The following is a 21,675-nucleotide window of genomic DNA, read 5'->3' on the forward strand; positions in this document are numbered from 1 at the left end:
ATCACAAGTTTGCATGTCACGGTTTTAATCATCAACCCCCCCAGGAAACTAATAATACATAATAAAATGTGTCGTGTAAAAATGTTAAAGAGCACTGCACCCTGCCTGGCCTCGACTTATAGCTGCTGTATTTGGCGTAAGGAGGCAGGGGTTGTTAGTGCACTATTTATGACTTGTGCTGTTAATGTCTGACCTCTTGTGGACAACGAGGCGCACTGAGGTGAACAGTAGGCTAATGAGCATGGTAATGAGATGCTGGGGCCACTGGTTTAGCATGTTGGTTTCTGCTTTTATTTACAGTGTGATGTTTTGTTGTTGTTTTTTTTCTCTCTTTTTTCCAGTGGTGAAAGCTGAATTTACGCCTGTTTCAGAATCACTACAGTAACTGTAATAAACATGCATGGATTTATGTCTTGAGCAGAAACACTCTCTTAGTTACAACAAGTGCGGGCACATATGGTGCTTGAATAATCAAAATCTCTTTTTTGGTGCAAAGGCATAATAAGGCACAATACAACACAGTAAACATCTAAAGCACAGATATCAAATAATTATCACTACGTGAATTCATGCAGCATGACATACAGATGGTTATATCTGTGGAGACTAACAGTGCAGAGTGGTACTGTTTATGATGTAATACATGGAAAACTGCATAGGAGTTGGAGCATATGGACCTTAACTGGATACCACTGGATACCAAGGTTGGTAAATATTGAAAAATGTAACCATGAGAGAGCAATTAGCAGCATGAGTGGGGTTACAATGAGCTATGTTGAGCATAGCAAGGACTCCTGGGAAGAGCCTGATGATGGGGAAAGTCGAAACCAGTGCTAATGTGTTGGTATCATGTCTCAAAGTGTCTTTAAAACTGTGTAAAATATGTAGTCTGAACCCTGGCATGGGGAATGGTTGGCCGTTGGAAAATAAATGGAAAATGGATGAAGAAGACAAATGATAAAAGTCAGATTCATTCAATTCAATTACACAACAACATAGTTTATTTGCCAGCTTTAACCTAGACACATACAGTTATTATTACTTGTTTTATGAAGAATGTTCTGTAGATAAATTTTACAGATGACATTTTATCTTTATTATATTTTTTTCTGTAAATTTGGTTGGTCTGGTTAATTTTTTTAAAGAAAAAGTTAAATGCTTTCAGAACTGCCTACAGTATTATCTGAATTAGATCTATAAATGGGTCATTTCTTTTGGTTAACCATATTGAGATTCCAAATATTATTTAAAAACCCATTGTAAATAGCCTAAAGTATATTTAACATACTGTTACAGACAGACTAGACTACTACAATACCATCACTCGGTAATGTAAATAGAAAACCATGGGAAACCAAATGAAATAAAATAAAAGTCAATTTTCAAAGGTTTCACTGGGAGATAAAAGTGAAAATGAAAACCTGTCATATGTATTTTGCCCAGAGGAAGAGTTGTTTTTATCTGCACAGAGCGGTTTACTTGCAAGCTAAACCATCTTGATGTCATATGGTCACCGCTGTAATTATTTGGATGCTTTGATGCACCTCCACGGCCAGAGTGAGCCAGAGTGTGCTCTGAGTCTGAATACTTTGAGTAGGTGACACTTGAAATACACTGTATGAATATGAATTCCTGACTGTGCTCTGCATTCACAAACACTTGGATTTGGTGCCAAAAAACTCTCGGGTGATTGCAGTGCCAATCACTCTCAGTGTTTGAACCGAGGGACCAATGTAAAAAGGGGGAGTGACATGAATAAGAGCACCTCTGTTTGTGTCTCTTAATTCAGACCTTTTGTATCAAGCCTCCTCGCCTGCTGCTCATTTATTCTTGTTATCTCGGTGTAGACAAACCATATCACACCCACAAATCACATCGATGCTCTGTGTGAACTTGTACCCCAAGGATGTATGTAGTTAGGCCACAAAGCACTTAAGTCTTATTTTTTTATTTCCAGTCAGGCCAATTGATGTTCTGAGTCTAATTAAACTCAACTATGTGAGTGTACCTTTGAAAATCAGTGTGTAAAATATTTTACCAACACCACTGGGGTTTGGTTCTTGCAATGGATTTATTATAAATGTCTGCAACTGGGCAGTGGATAAAAAGCCACCACCATTTGGGAAATTGTTACGAGTTTCATGCAACACTTCCCTACACAGACAATGAAGCTGAGCCATTAGGTGGCAGCCCAGCACTTTTCTGTAAGGCTGAGAACCTCCTGCTTCCACACTGTCCACCGGTGTCCTCTGGTTGTGTATCTGTGAAGAACAAAATCTCAACCCATCATTGCACAGAGCTCCTTTGTGCATAATACTGTCCATAAAGTGAGATCTAATGTTAATGAACTGTGGCTTATAGATCGGATTCACTACTCTCATGGGCCTTTCATCAGAAAGAGTCTCTGGGGTGTGCCATTTGGGCACTGATGTTACAGGAAATACATATCAAAGAGGACTTTGAAGTCAAGTATCTTAGACCGCACAATACACCTGTGGGCTGTGAAGGAATAAAGTCATATAGCGAGTGACAAGTCTCAAGGTCAGTAGTATTCCAAAGACTCTATTTTAATGTTTCACATAAGGTAAAAAAAAAAAAAATGCTGAATTTCTAATCGTCGGCAAAATATTCCTTTAGGAACAGGTGATACTCCAACCTTGACTTCTGCGGGCAGCCACGTTTCACCCAGAGCCGACTGGAACTGTCTTGAGAATAATGTCACAGCCCTGACTTGAATTACAGAAAAGTCCAATTGAACTTTTCGATAAACCTGCTTTTTTTTTTTCTCTCGTAAAACCTTCCATGAATGTGTAGAATAAGAAATGTATGAGATGCATCCACACACTCAGACACAACTACAGTATGTGCAGTGGTTTGCAGACATAATTTTCATGAAAAGGTGGAGAAAAAAATACTCTTCACAGTCCTTGTAGTTATATAGTTGTTGCTTCTTCCTCATCATGTGCTCAAGTGTCCTCAACAAGCGCTGAATTTACCTCCTGATTGACTGTCTCCATAACAATCATAGGGATGATTGGTTCATTTAAAAGTGTTTTGAAGAGCCTTGTGCCCTATCTCCTACTTCCTGTACTACTGGGCTACTTCCAAGCCATAACGGTTGCTACTCAGTGGAATGTAGAAATGTGTTGTATTGGACGTTTCCTCCTTCATGGTTATTGCTTTTTTGGATTTGTGACTCAAATCCCTTTGCTCTATTTTGAGTGATTTATACATATGAATGAAGATTTATGCCTGAGAGCTCAAGTGTGCTGGTATTATCCAATCAAACTGGGCTGCTCAGTGGCTCCTGAGATTGCATTAAAGTGTAATATCAATGCAGCAATCCTCGGGATATTGCCACTTTGAAATGCCCAGGGTCCCTCCGATGCTACAGCTGCATGTTATGATCAAGGGAATTTGTCTATTTAGTCTTAATGTTTCATGTAGGAGCTTGCTTTGGTAAATTAATGAAAAGTTGACTACAATGTTTAATTTATTTCATCAATGATTGCATCGAGAGAGAAAAAATGAAATGTCAGAGCAGTACAGGTGACCTAAAAATAAACGAATAAAAGCAAGTACAATCAGTCCCTCTACATTAAATTGAATAGAACAGAGTCCCTGGAACTTATTTCCTAAAGAGTGTCCTCATTGAAAAAGAAACTACATTTATTTATTTTAACGTCTTACCTTAGATTTCTTTAGACTTTATAAACATATTTCATTGGTTGCAAAATTGGATGGCTATCTCCCAACTGTGACAAAATAACCAAGGCTCAGCAAGCACTTTGTGTGGAGGTGTTCTACTGAAACTAAATGTAAACACTTGTGTGCAATCTGTACCCTCAGAACATTGCAAAATGGTGCAAAGAAGGAGATGAAGTAAAATATTCTGTATATTACAGCTTTGCAAGGTGTTCCAAGGGGTTTGTTAACAAGAAGAGGTTGTTCTCTCATTCTCTAGCCAAAACATGCACACTTTTTTTTTTATTATTATTATTATTGTTCCATCACAAACTATACACCTAATAATGGTTTTTCAATTCTGTCAAGAAGACTGTCTTGAACCTTTTTTGTGTTTGTGTTTGTGTTTTTTATTTTTTCCAAAATGTGTCTTCAGCGTGCAAATGCTTGGGGCCCAAATGAAACCTTTAGTGTGCAAAGCACTCAGACCCCCCTGAGATCTATCCCTCCACTCATGTACCCATGTTGACTGTCTATTCTGCTTGGTTTTTCAACTCTGTGTGTGGTTAGGCATTCAAAATGAGAAACTCAGACATTGGGGCTATGTGAGACAGCAGCTTTGATGTCATGATTATACTATTATTTTATACAGCTACCCTGTGCTATAAGGGCTATTTCATACAGTAATGATTTTTGTGAGGAGAAAAAACTTAACTGACATTGGCACATTTGTCCTTTTTCTTATTCCCCTGCAGGAAAATGGCTTTTTTAGCCTGCAATTTATCCAATTACAGATTTACAGCAGTGCAAAGTCGACCATATGATACAGCCTAAGTCTATTTTTCAGTCTTTGGAGCAAATCCAATCATTCCAAATGGTTGCTGATGGTAATAATTGCAACAGCATTGTATTGATCTAGCGGGTCCATGGAGTGGAAACAAACAAAGCACACAGAAAAAAGGAGAGCATGCTCCTTGTGTGCAATAATATTTGGTTTGTTTATCTGGCATTTGTGAAGATGTAATAGTAAAGTATTAAGATAAAGTACAGGCTTTTACGTTTTATCGGCTGCTAGTGAATAAAATGTCCCCACTGATGCCCCCAGTTCTTTAATTCAATCTTTGAACGTTGTAAAGCTAAGGATTACTGTGCTTTCTAAAATCAAAAGGACCTGTTTTTACAGAACATTTTACAGATTTACAACCAGGGACATAGAAGTGGGATAACCCCCAACTCCAGTTTATCCACCTCTATGAAATGAGTTTACTAATCTATTTTCAGATCAACTGTAAGCTATAGTTTACCAACATCTGTATTTACTGTATTTACCATTTATTGTCAGCACTGACTATGCATAACACAACTATTTGCTAATAAAAAAATATGCAAATACAATTTAATTATAAGACTATATTACAAAATCCTGATTAGTTACAAATGAAGAAGTAAATCAAAAACTAAACAGAGCTAGTTAAGGTAGACAACTCAGCACTCTCTGATAAGTAACCCTTTATTAATTGTTAATAAATAATTTACTAATGCTTTAGGCAATTGATAATTTGCAAGCCATTAATAGTTTTGGGTTGCTAAGATGTTGAAAATCCTCCTCCAGCATCAGATTTTTCTTTTTAGGTTTTCAATTCATCAGGAAGACCCCTCCAATGGACTGTTTGACCACTGCTGGAAAAGGGCTGCGGGGTAGCCTGAAGCAGCCACAGAGTTTATGTACTTGGCAATATCAGAAAGCTATAAGCCAAAGCTTTTGGCTGTTTTATTACTCTCCTGTACATCTGCTTGTGGCCATGCCCTGGATTCTGTTAGCTGTCTGCCGCTGTACACCTGAATTATTAATTGTAAATTACTTTACTTTACTTGCTCAGTTTATATTTATCTTGGCTGTTTTTTGACATGAACATTATAATACTTTAAAATTATGATTTATATGGCAGTCAAATATATGAATACTCATACGGGAGATTGCTGCAAACCTATATAGGGTTATAGTTATATTGTTTGTAGGAATGTCTGTCTTCTTTACACACTCTAATATCAGCTTCAAAGTCAAAATGGCTTTTGTCACTATTGAATATGTAATCAAATTAACCTTTTCTCCACACACTTTCAAGTATTCAAGTAAGCATTTGGAAATATATTTCAATTCAAAGCCATATATGACCGCTTGCTTTACTATTCATCATATCATAATTACATCTTAAATACTGAGCTCCTGTTCTATACAGTTTAAGCTGTTGCTCCTCTCGGAAAAACCCATTGCAAATCTTGAGCTTACATCCATAAACTGATGGTCATCTGCTGCTTATCAATGCTACATAACATTTCATAGAGCGAGTTTATCTGCTTCAAGCTATGAATTTGTGTGAGTTTAATATTATGCTTAAGTTAATAATTATCTGCTTCATAGCTGATGTGTCTCTGCCTGATGCTGCATATCAAGCGGGTAACACTGTTTTGATTTACCCATTTTAATTCATTATACATAGCTCCTCAAACTCAGGAGTTTGTGTACCATATTGTAAAGTGTGTGACTTCATATCGCATTTACACTCACATATGGGGCTTGCAATTGCTCCTGCATGATACTTACTGAGACTCTTATGTGTGTGATGAGGTTTCTGAGCACATTCTGAGTGCAGCTTGTTAAGGTGTGTCGAGAAAAGCGCTAATAGGAAGAAAGTACTGTGAGATTCCTGGTAGAAGCACCGTCCTTGTTGACGCTGTTGATGAGTCCTCCTCCAAGAAGAAACTAAGCCAACTTTATCCAAGGCCAACTGGAGAGGGCTACCACAGATAATAATATTCTCTCTCTATCAATGACACCTCTCAGCCTCAGTTATTTCATATGAACATATTTTTTTTAAGAATAGGCAAAATCACAAAGTGATCCATTCGGGTTGGCAACTTTGCCAGTATCCACTACTGAATAAGCAAGAGTGCTCATGTGTACACTTGAATGCTAAACTACACAAGAGTACAAATGAGAGCATTTTAGTAGCACATGAGTAATGCATTCCAAACAGCTGACAACCATTACACATAATGGCCCCTGCTAAGGACAAGGTCTCAGATTCATTCTCATGTTAAGTGCCTTGTCTGAGTGATGGATAAGGACACATTAAAGACTAGTTTGGGACACATGTGACAAACAATATTGGTAGACCCAGGGTAGAGAAGCCAGTGACAATGTGAAGATGGTGAATGGAGTGAGTGTGTTGGAGGCTCTTGAATCAGTACCACAAGCTGGGGGGAGGTGTGGAAGTATATACTATAGTAGATGTACTCTCAAAACTGCTGATATACTTCAATGAGTTTAATCACTGAATTTTAAGTAGTTTCGTCAGTGTTTAAAATGCAATGTATTGTATAATTTGAATAGCTAAGAATGCAAATCAATGGAGTGTAAAGTCAGTGGGTAATTAGAGAGATAGGGTTCCTGGTGGAATAATGTCCAATTGTTTCTAGGATGTGGAGGAAATATATGAAGCCACAGTCAGGGAAATTAAACACCGTATGTGGACAAGGAATTCCACTTTATCCGAGAAAATAAACACGGAGCATTTGGTGAAAGCTGTAATTTTAATCTCCCAGCACATCTTGAAGTCTAGTCAAGATATTGTGTTTGACATGTGGCACTTCTAGGCAAATCCATTAGCCTTAAACATGAATACTCAGGGTTTCCACCCTTCAAGCACAAGGTCATAGAATGCAGACAGCGTTGTCCTACATGGCATATTTTACATTATGGGGCTTTTCACTTCTCTGCAAAAGGTTGTACTTTTTATTTGGCAGCAAAGGAGCTGGAGTGCGGGGAGATTGATTTAGTGTGCTTCAGCTACATGGGCTGCTTTTGTGTCTGGAGTTGCAATTTAGATTTAGAAGACAGAGGAGCTGCAATCAGGAAGAGGTGGTAATCAATTTTTCTTGTTTATGTGTGTGTGTGTGTGTGTGTGTGTTGTGCTCACAGCTGCAGAGAACAGCTCCACGGCCAGTGGCAAATGAGAGGAGCCTGTAATGATAACCATTCTGTTTTCTTCGAACACAGATACTGGCCTCGCTCTTCATTACATGGCCTCACTTTTATTACATCCTGCAGATTTTTCTTTATATATATATATATAAAATATTTACCATATTCATAGATTACTTCCACACAGGCAAATCATTTCAAAGAAATGACTTTCAAGAAAGAATAGGGAACAAAAAAGGCAATTTCTATATTGTCAACAATAGCAAAGATTACCTGTTTAAGCTTTGTGTTGTTAATGGATCCTGTCACTAAATAATAAGGGGTTTGTGCAGTTTGCTAGCCTGAACATTTGCCCTTGTGCAGCACAGAGGAGGCTTATCAGAAAGTTTCACTGAGTACTTTATTACAGCTTGAGGACAGTTAAGCCAGCTGGGTCTTCATTAGTTTTAAACAACACGACTTTGGCGGGCACTGTTAGTGCGGAACATGTTTTCACCGAGCACCATGATCCTTTGAATGAGAGAAGGAAGATAGATGAGCATACACTAATGTGTTAGTTTTCACCTTGAACACACCATCAGTCTTCTTGACTAATTCTCAGGTTCAGGCTGTAACATGTGGTCAAAGTACTGCTGCCTGAGAGGGAGGCACATGGCACACAACTAAAAAGATCAATCACTAAATTACATCCTACAATCCCAAACTAACTATTATCATTGTGTCTATGGTAGAATCAAAATAAAAACAGACAATTGGAGGGTTAAGACCTATAGATCTTCCTTTTTAACACGCTGATTTAATTCCTCTTTGAGAGCTCAAGTGTGTGCTTCATGTAATGGGTCCAAAGCACAGGAGAGGCTGGAGTCTGGTGTGAGTTTCTGGAAGACATCCGGAGGAGACAGCCACGGCCAGGAGTGCTGGCAGCCACATAGTTATGTCTCTACACTGAGTGAAGAGCTGGTGGCACTGTGAGCCCCCGGGTCCACCATTAATACATGCAACTGTCTGGAAGATGAGCTGTGGTGTGAGCAAGAACAGTTCCTCCATCTTTACAGCTGCATCTGAAACGGATGGACCGAAAGCACAGCTGGTGCATGAATGCTTCTAAAGTAGGGGTACGAACAATATGTGTCTGTCTCCATAGCAGTGTGACATCAGCACCATATATTTCTCTTACTGTTCAACATGGTGCCCATTACTGCTCATTTACTCTGCAGGTCTCAATCACCCTGCTGATTTCCAATCTAATGTGATGGACAGAGCTAACGCAGAGATAAACCACTAAAATGCGAGGACAATAGTGTGGGTTCCCATGTGAGTCCCTGAAGCCAAGGCTCCCTCTTCTGCCTCTCATTATAGCAGACGTGTGGTACACACAGGCATAGGATAGGACAGGAGTGACACACACACACACACACTAACACAGCACATAAACTGGACCGTGAAATAAGCGGGGTGCCTGCAGATTGGCTAGGAACGGTAGAGGTAGTTTATTTTGTGTGAGGATGAGATATGAGGAACTTATTTTCATTTAATGACCAGCTGTGTGATGTGGACTCATACAGACCCATTTAAAAACATTGGCTTTCACACACTGAGGAGGGGGTGTCCAGGATCAGTATGCCCACCTTCAGCTGGGAAGGATAATAAGATCTGGCTCCCACTGACATGAATGGTAAGATTTGTCACTGATGATTGGTGGGAGCAGTCTTTGAGGTGAAGGAGTGATCCCACACTACTGATAGAGGGGGTCTGAAATCTGCTGCTCCCATTCAACCGGACCACGTGTAAGCCCTAATTATATTACAAAGACTGGAGTTATCAATTAACAGTGGAGAATATCATTATATGTCATCTTAGTATTAAAATGTTGATCTTTTTTTGGCGAACACAACATCATATCATCACCCTTCAAGTTGATATGATGATATGTTGGCAAACAGTTGGTTATTTACAGATCCAGCAGTTAATTTGGAGTGAATGTGAATCTCTTTCAACTCCTGAGAGAAATATTTGGTTCATTACTACATTTTCACGTTGTTTTCATTTTGTCATTTGTTATTATAAGAATATTGCTTGTAGCTGCTTTAAAGTTAGTTATTGAAAATGGTAATAGCTAACCAGCTATGTCAGGACAATATGTGCAAATGTGTTGTGATTCTATTCTTGCTATACTTTTTTATTTACTCATGTATTTGTTTATAGATTCTTTTTGGAAAATTAATTCTTGCATGACCTCCCATAGCGTTCCTATGGACAGGGTCAAAGCGACTTTTTAGTGTAATCATTGGAATTACTCTTCATTACAAAGGCATTTTACTTTCATCGTCATCAGCTTAATGACATTAATTATGATCTTGACCTTCTGGAGATGTATTATTTTTTGTTACATCCATTGAACTCATGTCATTGAAACAATTAATTCACAGCTACAATGGCTTCTACACTGAGCAGAATACATACTGGAATCTTTTTTCTGATTCGTCATGGTTGCATTGTTGATAAAACATATATTTGTTTAAATGTGTGTATTGCATAAATAAAATCTTGCAAAGCATGGCCCACTGATAAGATATAAATATGCTTAAGTACAAAGATTTCCTGAGCTGTTGCCTCTCATGACAATCTTTAATATTCTAAGTAGACATACAGTCTCAGAGTGAGAAGTGCAAATATTTCCCAAAGGATGTGTACTGAAATTAGAAATAATAAACAGGCTCACACATCCTATGACTTTACCAGGCAAAGCAAGTCACTGGTCAATGTCTGAGAAGAATTTCAGAGTTCATTAATGGTCCCCTGATATAAAAAAAACAACATCTCATTGGAATATTTCCAGCTCTGTTTTACAGGAGATTGAAGAGTTGTTTCAAAACTACAGAAACAAGCATTCAGCATAAAGTAAAATCATGGTAGAAATGAAAGCTAATGTAATACAAAATATGTATTCCAGCATTCAAAACCCATATGCTGTGGATCAAAGCAGAAGGAGCAAACATAAACATCAAAGCTTGACTATGCCTCGGTGCTTATTGTTTTCTTCCCGTACAAACTGTTAAATAGCAGCACCAGCAGAACAGATGAGACTGTGACCTTGATTGTGATTTCCCGCCAATCTAACTTGAAGACCAGAATTGTCCCTTAACAAGATTACTTTACGTTGATCTAATGGATTTGACTCTTGAGACAAAGTGATCTGGTTGCATCCGTCTGTTTATATAGGACATAAACACTTTGTCACCACCCCCGAACAGAAATCACAGCTGATGCATTATTGCAAGAATCAATCGCAGACCTTTTACTCTCACTGTATTTCCTCAATTTGTCAAAGCAGAAGGGAGACTGCTCTCCGTCTTCCTCTTTCTATCTGTCTTTTTCTCACATTTATTTGTCTCTCTCCCCCCTCGCTCACTCTCAGACACATCGTCTGTGTGACAGTCCCATCGGTGCGTAGTGCAGTTTGCTTCACGTTTAGGCTGAGAGGCTATTCCATTCTCCAGTCACTTAATGGAGACTCCTCCCATCTTCCACCCATGTCTGCTCTGTTCTGCAGGTTAGATTGCAGAACCGTCAGGCGGAGGAACTGACTGTCATTGCAGAATCACAGTGTCCTGACCAGCCGGATTCCTTTGAAGTTGATGCCTCCGGGTCTGCCCTGGGGTTGTTGAGGCATGCTGGAGTCTGCCATAGGTGGAGGAGTCCTGCAGTACCTCAGCTCATTTTGATTAATGGACCTCTCTCTGCCCCTGAGTGAGCAATTATCAGAGGGTTGGCAAAGTCGTTCATCACTGTAACTGAGCAGCAGGTCTCTTCCACTGTCGAAAGTCATACCTGCAGGGCAAGGGGTCTACGTCGACATCCCCTACCTCCTCTTCTTCCTCCCTATCAACCAAGCTGCAGCCCCATGTTTGACCAGGAGTGTCTATCTACAGAAGGTCAGAGAGGTGAAGGCCTTCTGTAGTGTGGAGTGCTGACGTGCTTACTAGCAGATCAGATTTCCCCACGGCAATTGTTTAGCTGCTGCCTGCTGGGCTCTCCTGCCTTGATCAAATCCAAGCCTGCACGTTACTGTGAGATCAAGTTCCCACTCCGTCCTGTGGCACCAAGCCTGGAATTCACTTTGCAACATGACTTGCACGTGGTGTGAACAACCATTGTACTGCTGTTAGTAGGATGTGTTCAGCATACTAACTGTCCTTCACAAACTGAAAAGAAAGCTATAGTTTTTCAATTAAAGCTAATATATTCTCCACTAATTGCTACAGTGTCTGAAAAGTTTTAATCACCAATAACAATACATTCACATTGTCTGTTACTTTAATAATAGACAAAAAAGTAACTACTACAGTAGTTACTTTTTTGTCATGTTTGTTCAGATGTACAATTACAGTAATTTAGATTTTCTGTTCTTGTAAGGATTCAGCAGAAAGGGCGAATTAATCACCTCACCCACAGAGAGGATTTGTTTAAATTCACGTTGATATTATGAATATGACTACTGCTATAGCAGACACAGCTGAGAAATGTGCACAAACAAGACGCTTCACATGCACGCTCACAGAAAAACACACCTACAAAAGCATTGACCTTACTACTGTTTGTGTCCATTATTATGACAGTTGGCTCCTGAGGTTTTGTTAGTATTCAGTGGAAACTCTGACCCTTCACTCATGCATAACTTACACCCACCCATTTTCTTATTTACGAATCATCGCAAACACACATCTCTGTATTTGTATTCACATGTTTCAAGGCTCCCCATTTCTTCCAATGCAACATTTCAGAATGCACAATAACAATTCTTCATTGTGGTGTTTGCATTTGAGCCGGGAGACCATGTGAACTGGAAGTGATTGGATTGTGATTGCTGGGCACATTTCCAGTCATTGCTATTATACACCTGTAATCCAAAATCCCCTCATCCACTGTTAAAAATGCTATTAACAAAATAATTGTTCCTCCCAGAGACCAACAATTTACCTGCAATTTACCTGAATCTATTGGTCAATTACCAGTTTGTCTTCAGGCTGACCCCGCCGGCTAATGGCTTTGGAGGGAGGCCAGAATCTGATTTCCTTTTAACGCTGTCTAATGGGCTGTCGCCGTATACATTATGAATGCAAACCAACTGAACACAACCCGTCCCACCATCACTATTAGGGCCCTTTTCTATTCATTGATTTCTCTCTTTACTTTTAGCTAATGATTTCCCCCTCTTTATATGCATGCTGGTGAATCTGTTAAATACTTTCTATTGTAGACAAAAAAAGAGGATTTGGAATGCATTTGAAGTACAGAGATTTAGTTTCACCGCCCTGTTATCAAATCACAACGTGTAATGCATCCAAGATGAGCAATGTCTCTGTCACTATTTATATGTATGTATGAGTGTCTCTGTCTTTCCACCTGAGAGGAGAGTGGCGAGCGCTGGCTTTGTTTCATTTCACCCACGTTTTGAATACTAAGTGGCCAAAGAAATATTAGATACATGCTTTTTAAAGCTATATTACTATTTAACTGATTAAATTTTTCACAAATAGCCTACCATTTTTATAGACTGCTGGTTTCTTATGCATGACTTTTCAGTAGTGCGTATTTTGATGCTAGACAGTAGCAGTGTAAAGTAAACTATTTACTGGAGTGTGATGGCTACATAGTTTGTTTCTCGACATGAGTAAAAGCTATCATAAGAAATCTGGTCAAGACATTTGCTGCTGTGCGCTGGAAATGTGGAAATCTATGTGCTGCCACCTTGTCCGCCCTCCATCTCACTCTCTCCCTATATCTCGCTGTCTGCATCTTTTGCCATTCCCTTGCCCTCCTTTTTACCATCTCTGACTGTCTTCTCCATCTCTCACTCACATCTTTATATCACTCCAATTCTCGCACGGTGAGATGGAAATTGAGTGGGAGGACTGGGTTGCAGGATAAGATGGAGGTCTCAGAGTGGACAAAAATAAAATCCAATTTCAACAAAAAATAATGATTCCCCCACACACCTCCCCAAACCTGGCCCAGCCCTCCTTGCTGCCCCTGCCCTTCTTCAACAGGTCTCACCTGCACATCTCCAGAATCTCAAAGCCTGACACGCAGCAGGAGGCCAAAAAGAGAGGGACCATGCACCAACCTACCACCACTCTCTCATAACTGAAATTGGACACACACCATTGCCCTTTTTTAACTTTTAAAGCCACTACTTGCAGCATATCGTAATAGATAGAGTGTACCAGGGTAGGTTGTACTCCAAAGAATTCCTAATGCTCAAAGTTGAAAGTCCAGACTTTTAAAAGATACAAACAATTTCAAGAGTGCAAAGAGGAAGGCTCTTCAAGAGGCTTCATGCTGTTTTTTTTTTTCAGACTGAGCTTGTGTTGGTCAGGAGGTTGTATTTGGACAGATGAGGAGCAATAAGCTTGGATCACTTTTCCATGCAGTGAGCATCATGTGTCTGTAGCACTAATGACGGAGAAAAAGCTCCTCAAAGGAGTTTTTTTTTTCTTCTTTGGGGGAAAACACTTTAAACCTCACAAGGGTATGTCTACCTAAGCTGACAGTTCAGTGGGAGTGTTGACAGGTGAACACAGAACTGTTGCTGAAAAAATACAATATGAACATAGTTGCAAAACAAATAAAATGAAAAGGGATTGAAGGTTTGCATAACACGTCTGTTTGGTTATCTTCTGCTTTTAAGATCAGATTATCTATGATCTACAGGGTAGCAAAGTAGGTGAGCATTCAATGATAGCAGCTTTGTTGAATCAAATTCAAATTTAGTCTTCCAATTTTGTCTCTCATGTTGAGTTTTTTTGTACTACAACCTCTCAAAACAGGAAAAAACAGACATCTTCAGATATATCCGGCCAGTGAAGTTAGAAGCCATCTACTTATTTTTAGAGGGAGAGCAATAAGGATCCTCCAGAGCTGTAATCTAGTTGACTGACAGCAGCTCACAATGCCTTTCTCCACACCTAACCAGAAGACATTCAGTAAAAGCAATGCAATTCATGTGAGAAGAACACAGAAAGCGAGTGAGGTAGAAATGCACTCAGCCACAAAGAGATAAGAAACAGGGAGGAAGATGAAAGACAGCAAAGGTGGGAAAAAATCCTCACAAGAGCTTAAATTTTGTTCTTCCTACCACAGATTTTTGAGGTACAACCTCAGTCATTTGGGGCTTCGTCCTGACTTTCTATTACTGTGTGTACCCACATTCTGTAAATGAACACATCTATCAAGACAAACCCCACTGAGACAAGATTTTTAAAGATATGGTGTCATTTATTTGTAAAAGTTCACACTGTACAAGAAGACCCAGTGTTAACAAAATAGAGCAAATACAGTAAAAGATACACTCACAAAAGACTATTCTGAGGCAAAAAAAATTGAAGCTTTTCTGCAACACTTAAGTACCCAATCTTTATTGATCTGAGCGCAACGTTCATGAACAATATTTCACTTCACATCAGATCTCCTTCTGGACTTCTGATATTCAATTAAGGCTTCAAAATTTCAACCCTCTCCTCTCTAGATATTTGAAACAAATAAGCCGAAAAATATATACAATGAAACCACACTCAGAGACAATCAATCAATCGAGGTGAGTAAAGTATATAACAATTGTTTAGGGCTCACAGGATTTACTGCGGATATTATAAATATAGGCACGGAAACTTTGGGGAGGATAAGGTCAGTTCAAGGAGTAAACTAGGCCACACAGCATATCCTCAGAGTTTGAGAGGGATATGAATTTGAGTCGGACTGAATGCACTGCAGAGTCCAGAGGGACTGGGAGGAGGAGAAAACAGGAGCAGAGATGGGTACAGTCGGGGACACAGTGCAGCCCATCATACTCTCTGTGTTGTTGGATGTTAGACCTTATTCTAATCTTATTTTGATGCTGGGACATGGCTCACTCAATCATTAAAATTTCCATAAACTAGCAATTTCATGGAGGATAATAAAAAAGGTCTAATTCAGTGCAAGCGAATAGCACCTTGTGTCCTCAGGCGGCCTTATCTCACAAAAAGATATCAGATTGTACAACCGTGTGCAACCAAATTATATTTTTGTTTGCCTCAAAGTGCAAAAACAATCTTGCAGACATCTAAACGAGTGCTTTGAAGTACTGCTTGGGTGCCAGGATGAGGACGTTTCTACACTTTGGTTTAATCAGCCAGATGTGAAAAATGCCACATTTTGGCTTGGCTGTTGTCAGGGAATCCCGTTTGTCTCTTTAAGAGTCCCATACTTAAAAATATGAATATAGCAGTCGTCCTTTTCAATAACCAAACATCAGATACAAGAGAAATCCATCCACATGAAATGAGGTGCAGCATGGGGCTTGAAAGGTGGTAAGTGTTAAAGCGGGCACAGTCTCTGCCATTGCAGGGGTGTGACCCAGGAGAAGGAAAGCTTGTTTTGTTCAGAGTGCTTTTGTTCAGTCATGATAGCAACGATACGCTTGAGCTTGTTCTGAAAATAGAAAACATACAAATACCACTTGTAATACCTCAGGCAGTCCATCAGCATATCATGTTTATACATTTTGTTACTTAATTCAAAACCTCATATTTTCGATTCTACCCAATAAGTCATTATACATTCTTTTTCTTCTTTACACACAAGTTCATGAACTTTGAACTTACAAATCCAAACGTGAATGCACACACCGCCGCTCTGCAGACAGCACTTGTTTTTTTTTTTTTTTTGTTTTTTTACACCCATTGTCAAAGTCTCTGTGATTCTCAACCCCGTCCTCATTAAACAGCAGCCCATAGCTTGGCTCCCCAGTCGCTGTGGAAGGAAGCAGTCAGACTCTCTTCAATACACACTTGTCAATCAATCTGATGTTAAGGAGAGATATCAAGATTTCACTGACCGTGCTGCTGTCTGTGGGTTATGTTGTGGGTCATCTAGCTCTGTGGGATTTCATGCAACTATTGTTTTGCAAGTTGAAATTCACTATATTTACGATGTTTTTGCCAGTAGAAAACAGCCATTATTTTGCAATGAGCACATGAGTATGGAGTAGTACCTAATACTGGATGTATATCTTGTGTTTGACAGAGCAAGAACACACATTGTTAAATCTCTTTACATGACTTTGCTAGATTCAGTGCATATATTTAGTTGCATACAAATACCACAATATTGGAATACATTTTTGTGAAACACTCTATGGTCATTTTGAGTTGAGTCTATGGTCAAAGTTGCAGCTGTTTTTGTACTGGATTGCTGCGGATTGTACAGGTTTTAATAAACTGGCAAATCAGTGCAGTGCACTATGGCAACTGCACTATGACCCCAGGCCTCTAGGGGGAGCATTATTTCCAATATTCTAACAATACAGGTGGCACTGGACCAAACTAGGTCAAATATAGAATGTGTTCACCTATTCAAAAAGCCAACATGCTTCACTACACAACCACACAAATAAATATAAAAATTGAATTATTTATATAAATATGGTTTATATTAAAATCATAGATTGCTCACCTGCCATTTGGGAGGCTAAAGTTTAAATCCTATCCATTGCATCAACCTTTTTAATCACCATCACATCCACCATCTCTCCCATCAGTCCTTCTAATTGTTTCTTGTTAAATTGTCTTGCGGCTCCAATCTGCTTTAATTTAATGCATCTACTATATTTCCAGACTATGCTGATCATTTCTCACTGACCTGTCTATTCTCAACACAATCTGTGTATTGTACCGTAATAATGTGTTTTTTTTCCACTGTCTTTGTTTTGTTGTTACATGAATTTATTAAATGTATAACTTAGTTTACATATGCTGCATGACTTCCTTAATTTATGCTTTACTCTTTATTGCATGCTTTCATTTATGGCTGCTAATGCTGCTTAATGTTCTCCCGTCTGGAACATATATCAGAGTGCATTGTCTCTGTCAATTCACCAATAGATAAATAAACAGACAAACCTTTTACGGCTTGTTGGCTCGTTGGATTTAGGACTAAAGCTTATTCACTTAACATTACACAGCCTGCCTACACCCCCTACACACAACAGAGGGTCACACCTCGGATGTGTCTGCTCCACTGCTTTCCATCCAATCCGTCTCACTGCCCTCTGTGTCCCTATCTCAGACCACAAAGCCGTCCCTTTTCACTCGTAAAATTGTTCTCAATTAATGCAAACACTGATCAGGGGGTCACCACTTGACAGACGTCTATTCTGCTTCACTAATGGTTCTGGTCAAGACCTTCACCACCTCTGAACCACTACTTTCTCTCTTCTTCCCTAAATACTGTATACTTGGACTCAGAACATGGGCAGTTCTCTTCTCTCACATTCTCTTTCCCTCTTTACATGTGGTGACTAAAACAGTAATTTACTAACCTACCTACTGCACAGCTGCCTGCCTACAGCTAAACCTTCACTCTTGTCCAAGTTATTCAAAATTATCCTTGCAGTATGGCTGGTCCTACAGTTTCCCTACCCACTCCTGTAATTATCCAGCATAATAGCTCTATGTTAAATGGGGAAGTGTGTACAGCTCATGACAAATTTTGAGAAAATGCATCAAGCAAACAAAACATTTTTAGTTTTCTTTCACCATGGCGCTCTCATATTTTGAGACTTCTCTTCATTACAATGGAAGCTTCTCCACTTTATCCAAGTATGTATTTGCCCTACCATCTATTCCACTGTGCCCATTTCCTTATCTGAAAAATCTATGTGCAGACTCTTTCTGCCATATAGGACTGTTCTTTTGTCCGTGAATCAGCCTGCACAGAGTGAAAACGCACTACCAGCAGGGGTGGGACCAATTCATTGTTTTGAAAGGCACAAGTAAGTCTCACATCTTTGCACTCAAGTCCCAAGTCAAGACTGACAAGTTCCAAGTCCTAAACTTTGAGTTTTGAGTCCTAAATGTAATGCAATATTAACAAGGGAACGAACAAAACAAAATTATCTTTAGTATAACTTTTTTTTCAACTGGTCCTCAATAACATAAAGTTAGTCCTTCATTATTCTCTCCTGCAACTTAATTGGATGAGGTTAGATTGGTTCAAACAAAGTGGATGTGGTGTAATAAAGTGTCTGGTCATCCAAGACCAAACGAGATGAGCCTTGGGTTTTTTTGAGAAAAAAACAGCAGCAGGCACACAGGTGGAGCTAAACCAACTTTGCACTTAATGCGAATGAGACAAAAAACTGAGACTTAACTTGTGATAGAGAGGGAGAAAAATCCTGTTTGTTGAAACTTGGATTTACCACCGCCCGGTCAACTCAAGAAAACTTATGAGAGCTTAGATACACAGGCCTGTTTTGACCTCTGCAAGATAGAGGGTGATTATTGTTTCTGGTTAAATGCATTGAGACTGGTACTATTGTCCAAATGTCTTGGGATGACAGAGCTCTTTACCACTGAAATGCACTTATACTATCACTGAAATGCACTTGGAAGTCCACAATATAAATGACTGGATCTATGCCATAGTAGGCTTGGCAGGAATTTTAGAGGTCAATGAGGATTAAATAGCTCAAATGCAAAATCTTCTCATTTAGTTACAGTGCATCTGAAATTGGCATTTGTCTTGTCTTTGATGAGACAAAGGAACCAGTTGCATTTAAATCCTACAGCATGTTTTAAGATTCTGGAGATAACAAAGCACACACAACTACAAGAAATTTACCTGGTGAAGCTATGGGTACTTAAACCAATGCATCGTTTGTGTTTGGTCACATGTTCAATGGGCATGCTGCTCTGGATCCATCATAGCATCTAAAACAAATAAAAACATAAATTTTAAATTTAGTTAGCTGGCCCGCAAGTAATCAGTATATAGTGGTTGCATTAGACTTACGTTGTAGACAGACTTACGTTGTGCCTCTGATGTTTCCGTTTGTTGGGTGGTAAAAAGTGAGACACAGTTCTGTGCCAGGCTGAGGCACAGAGTACAGAAGGTGTAGCTGCAGTCTCCTGAACACAAGCCAGAGCACACGTCCACACACATCTGGCAGCAGATGTCACAGCAGCGGTCTGAGCAGTATCTCCAGTCGTCACACACACACCAGCAGCCACCAGCCCGTCCACATTCCTCTTTACTTTGTAGGCATGAGTTGCAAGGCTTGCAAGACTGTAACCCCATGGGTCTGCCTGTTAAAAACACATACAGAGACACCGAGAGACGAGATATTGGAGGAAATCACTGTCTGGAAAAATTCTTCTTTTCAAGTCCAGAATTGGAATGGAGGATGTATAGCCACTACCAAATGAATGCTGCGAAGAAAAATATGCTGATAATTGACTGTCAGCCTGTCCCGAGGATTGTACAAGTTTCCTGATATCTCGAGTTAAGTCCAAAGTTCTTGCCACATGCAGCATTGGCTAATGTTCTCTGCAAACAGTTTGACCAAGTTTTATGATGCTTGATGTCATACTTTTCCCCCTGAGGCCTTACTCCAGTCTGCTCCATCATCTCCCACATTTATGAGACAAAGAATGAAGTCAGCCTGAACTACAAGAAATCAGCTTTTCAAAAAAAGCATGACAACCTCAAACGTCACCATCAACAGAGTTATTCTCTGTTAACACAAACCCAAAATGCTCACAACACCAAAAAGGCATTTTACAGCTCTGAGCATGAAATTAAACTGAGAAGCTCTTTCTCAGGGATACTTGTCACGGGGGCCTTCAAGATAGACATGGTGGTAAGCAAGGATAATGAGCAATGCGGCACAAATGTGAAAACACTGACTTAATTACAACAGTAGCACTAAACATCAACGTTTCTTAAAAAAATTTAAATAAAGATACTAATAGTATACCAGATGTTTGAAACAATTAGCAACAGAAAGTTATTTTTGTTTTCACACAAAAACATGTTTTAGGGAGAAAACAATGTGCAGATTTATTGTAATGATCCTCATTTTACACATCAAATAAAGGCTCATAAACTAAGAGAGAAATACATAAAAATGAGACAGCACTTACTTTGCACACTGAGGGTTGGTAACAAATCAGGAATTTCCCACGGTGTGCAAAATAGATACCTCAATGTCACATTGATAACACCTGATAATCATTACAACAATCAGCCTGAAAGCAAACAACATGCCAAAACTCACAGCTAACCAAATCATTGGTGTCCATGTATACAGGCCAGTATTACAATTTAAAACACAATTAGAAAAGGAATCTGTAAATATACAGTTAGCAATACACATTGTTGGAACAAATTTGCAGATATTTTCCTTTAAGTAAGGAGCAATACCACAGTGTAGAAATACTCTGAACAAGTAAAATTCACACATTCAAAATTTTACTTGAGTAAAATTGCAGAAGGACTGGCATCAAAATATATTTAAAATAAAGTAAAAGTACTCATGCATAATGTCCTATTACAGAATAATGATTGGATTATAATTATTGATGCATTATTAATGTTGCAGCTGGTAAAGGTGGAGCTCATTTTAATTATTTTATATATTGCTGGGTAGCTTGTGAATTTCAATAAAGTCTTATCTTAACCTATTATAATAAATCATAAGAAGGGGTGAGAACCAGAGGGGCGTAAGTGACATTTGACCAACTTTACAGAAGAGCCAAAACAAAAAAATGGCCATCATTTTCCCTGACTTTGTTTATTAAATTCAACCTTTGATATTAGAAAATAATATGTTCAGTGTTAAGTATTTGGGGTTTTGATATTACTCTAGATTGGTTTAGAATGTGCCCTTTTGCTAGAAGAAAGAGCTCATCAAAAGCTTTCATTTGATATATATAACTCATTTTCACCCAAAATGTAAATTACACCCCTCTGATTCTCACCCCTTATAATTTGCATTTCTATCTTTAACATTTCTTTTTTTCTTTTTTCTTCTTTTCTTAGATTTCTTTGTTAGAGCTGTAGGGGCATGCCACATTGCATTTCACAACTCATATTGCTTGAATATGTGACAAATAAACATTTCAATCCTTAAATCCTTGAAACATATAGCGCACATCCACACTATTGTACATACTGTAGTAGAACGT

At 39.0% G+C, this 21,675-nt stretch overlaps 1 long non-coding RNA gene across 1 annotated transcript; it reads right to left on the reverse strand.

Annotated features, from left to right (window-relative positions):
* Positions 1 to 15,044: 15,044 nt before the first annotated feature.
* LOC118323444 lies at positions 15,045 to 20,672 on the reverse strand. Its single transcript, XR_004796493.1, has 4 exons — positions 20,632 to 20,672; positions 19,519 to 19,794; positions 19,331 to 19,419; positions 15,045 to 16,141 (listed from the first exon to the last, which is right to left on the reverse strand). It is a non-coding gene; the product is annotated as an uncharacterized LOC118323444 (long non-coding RNA).
* Positions 20,673 to 21,675: the final 1,003 nt, after the last annotated feature.

This window comes from Morone saxatilis, unplaced genomic scaffold (assembly GCF_004916995.1).
Source record: "Morone saxatilis isolate NCDOM2014 unplaced genomic scaffold, NCSU_SB_2.0 Contig14, whole genome shotgun sequence".
NCBI classification, from domain to species: Eukaryota; Metazoa; Chordata; class Actinopteri; family Moronidae; genus Morone; species Morone saxatilis.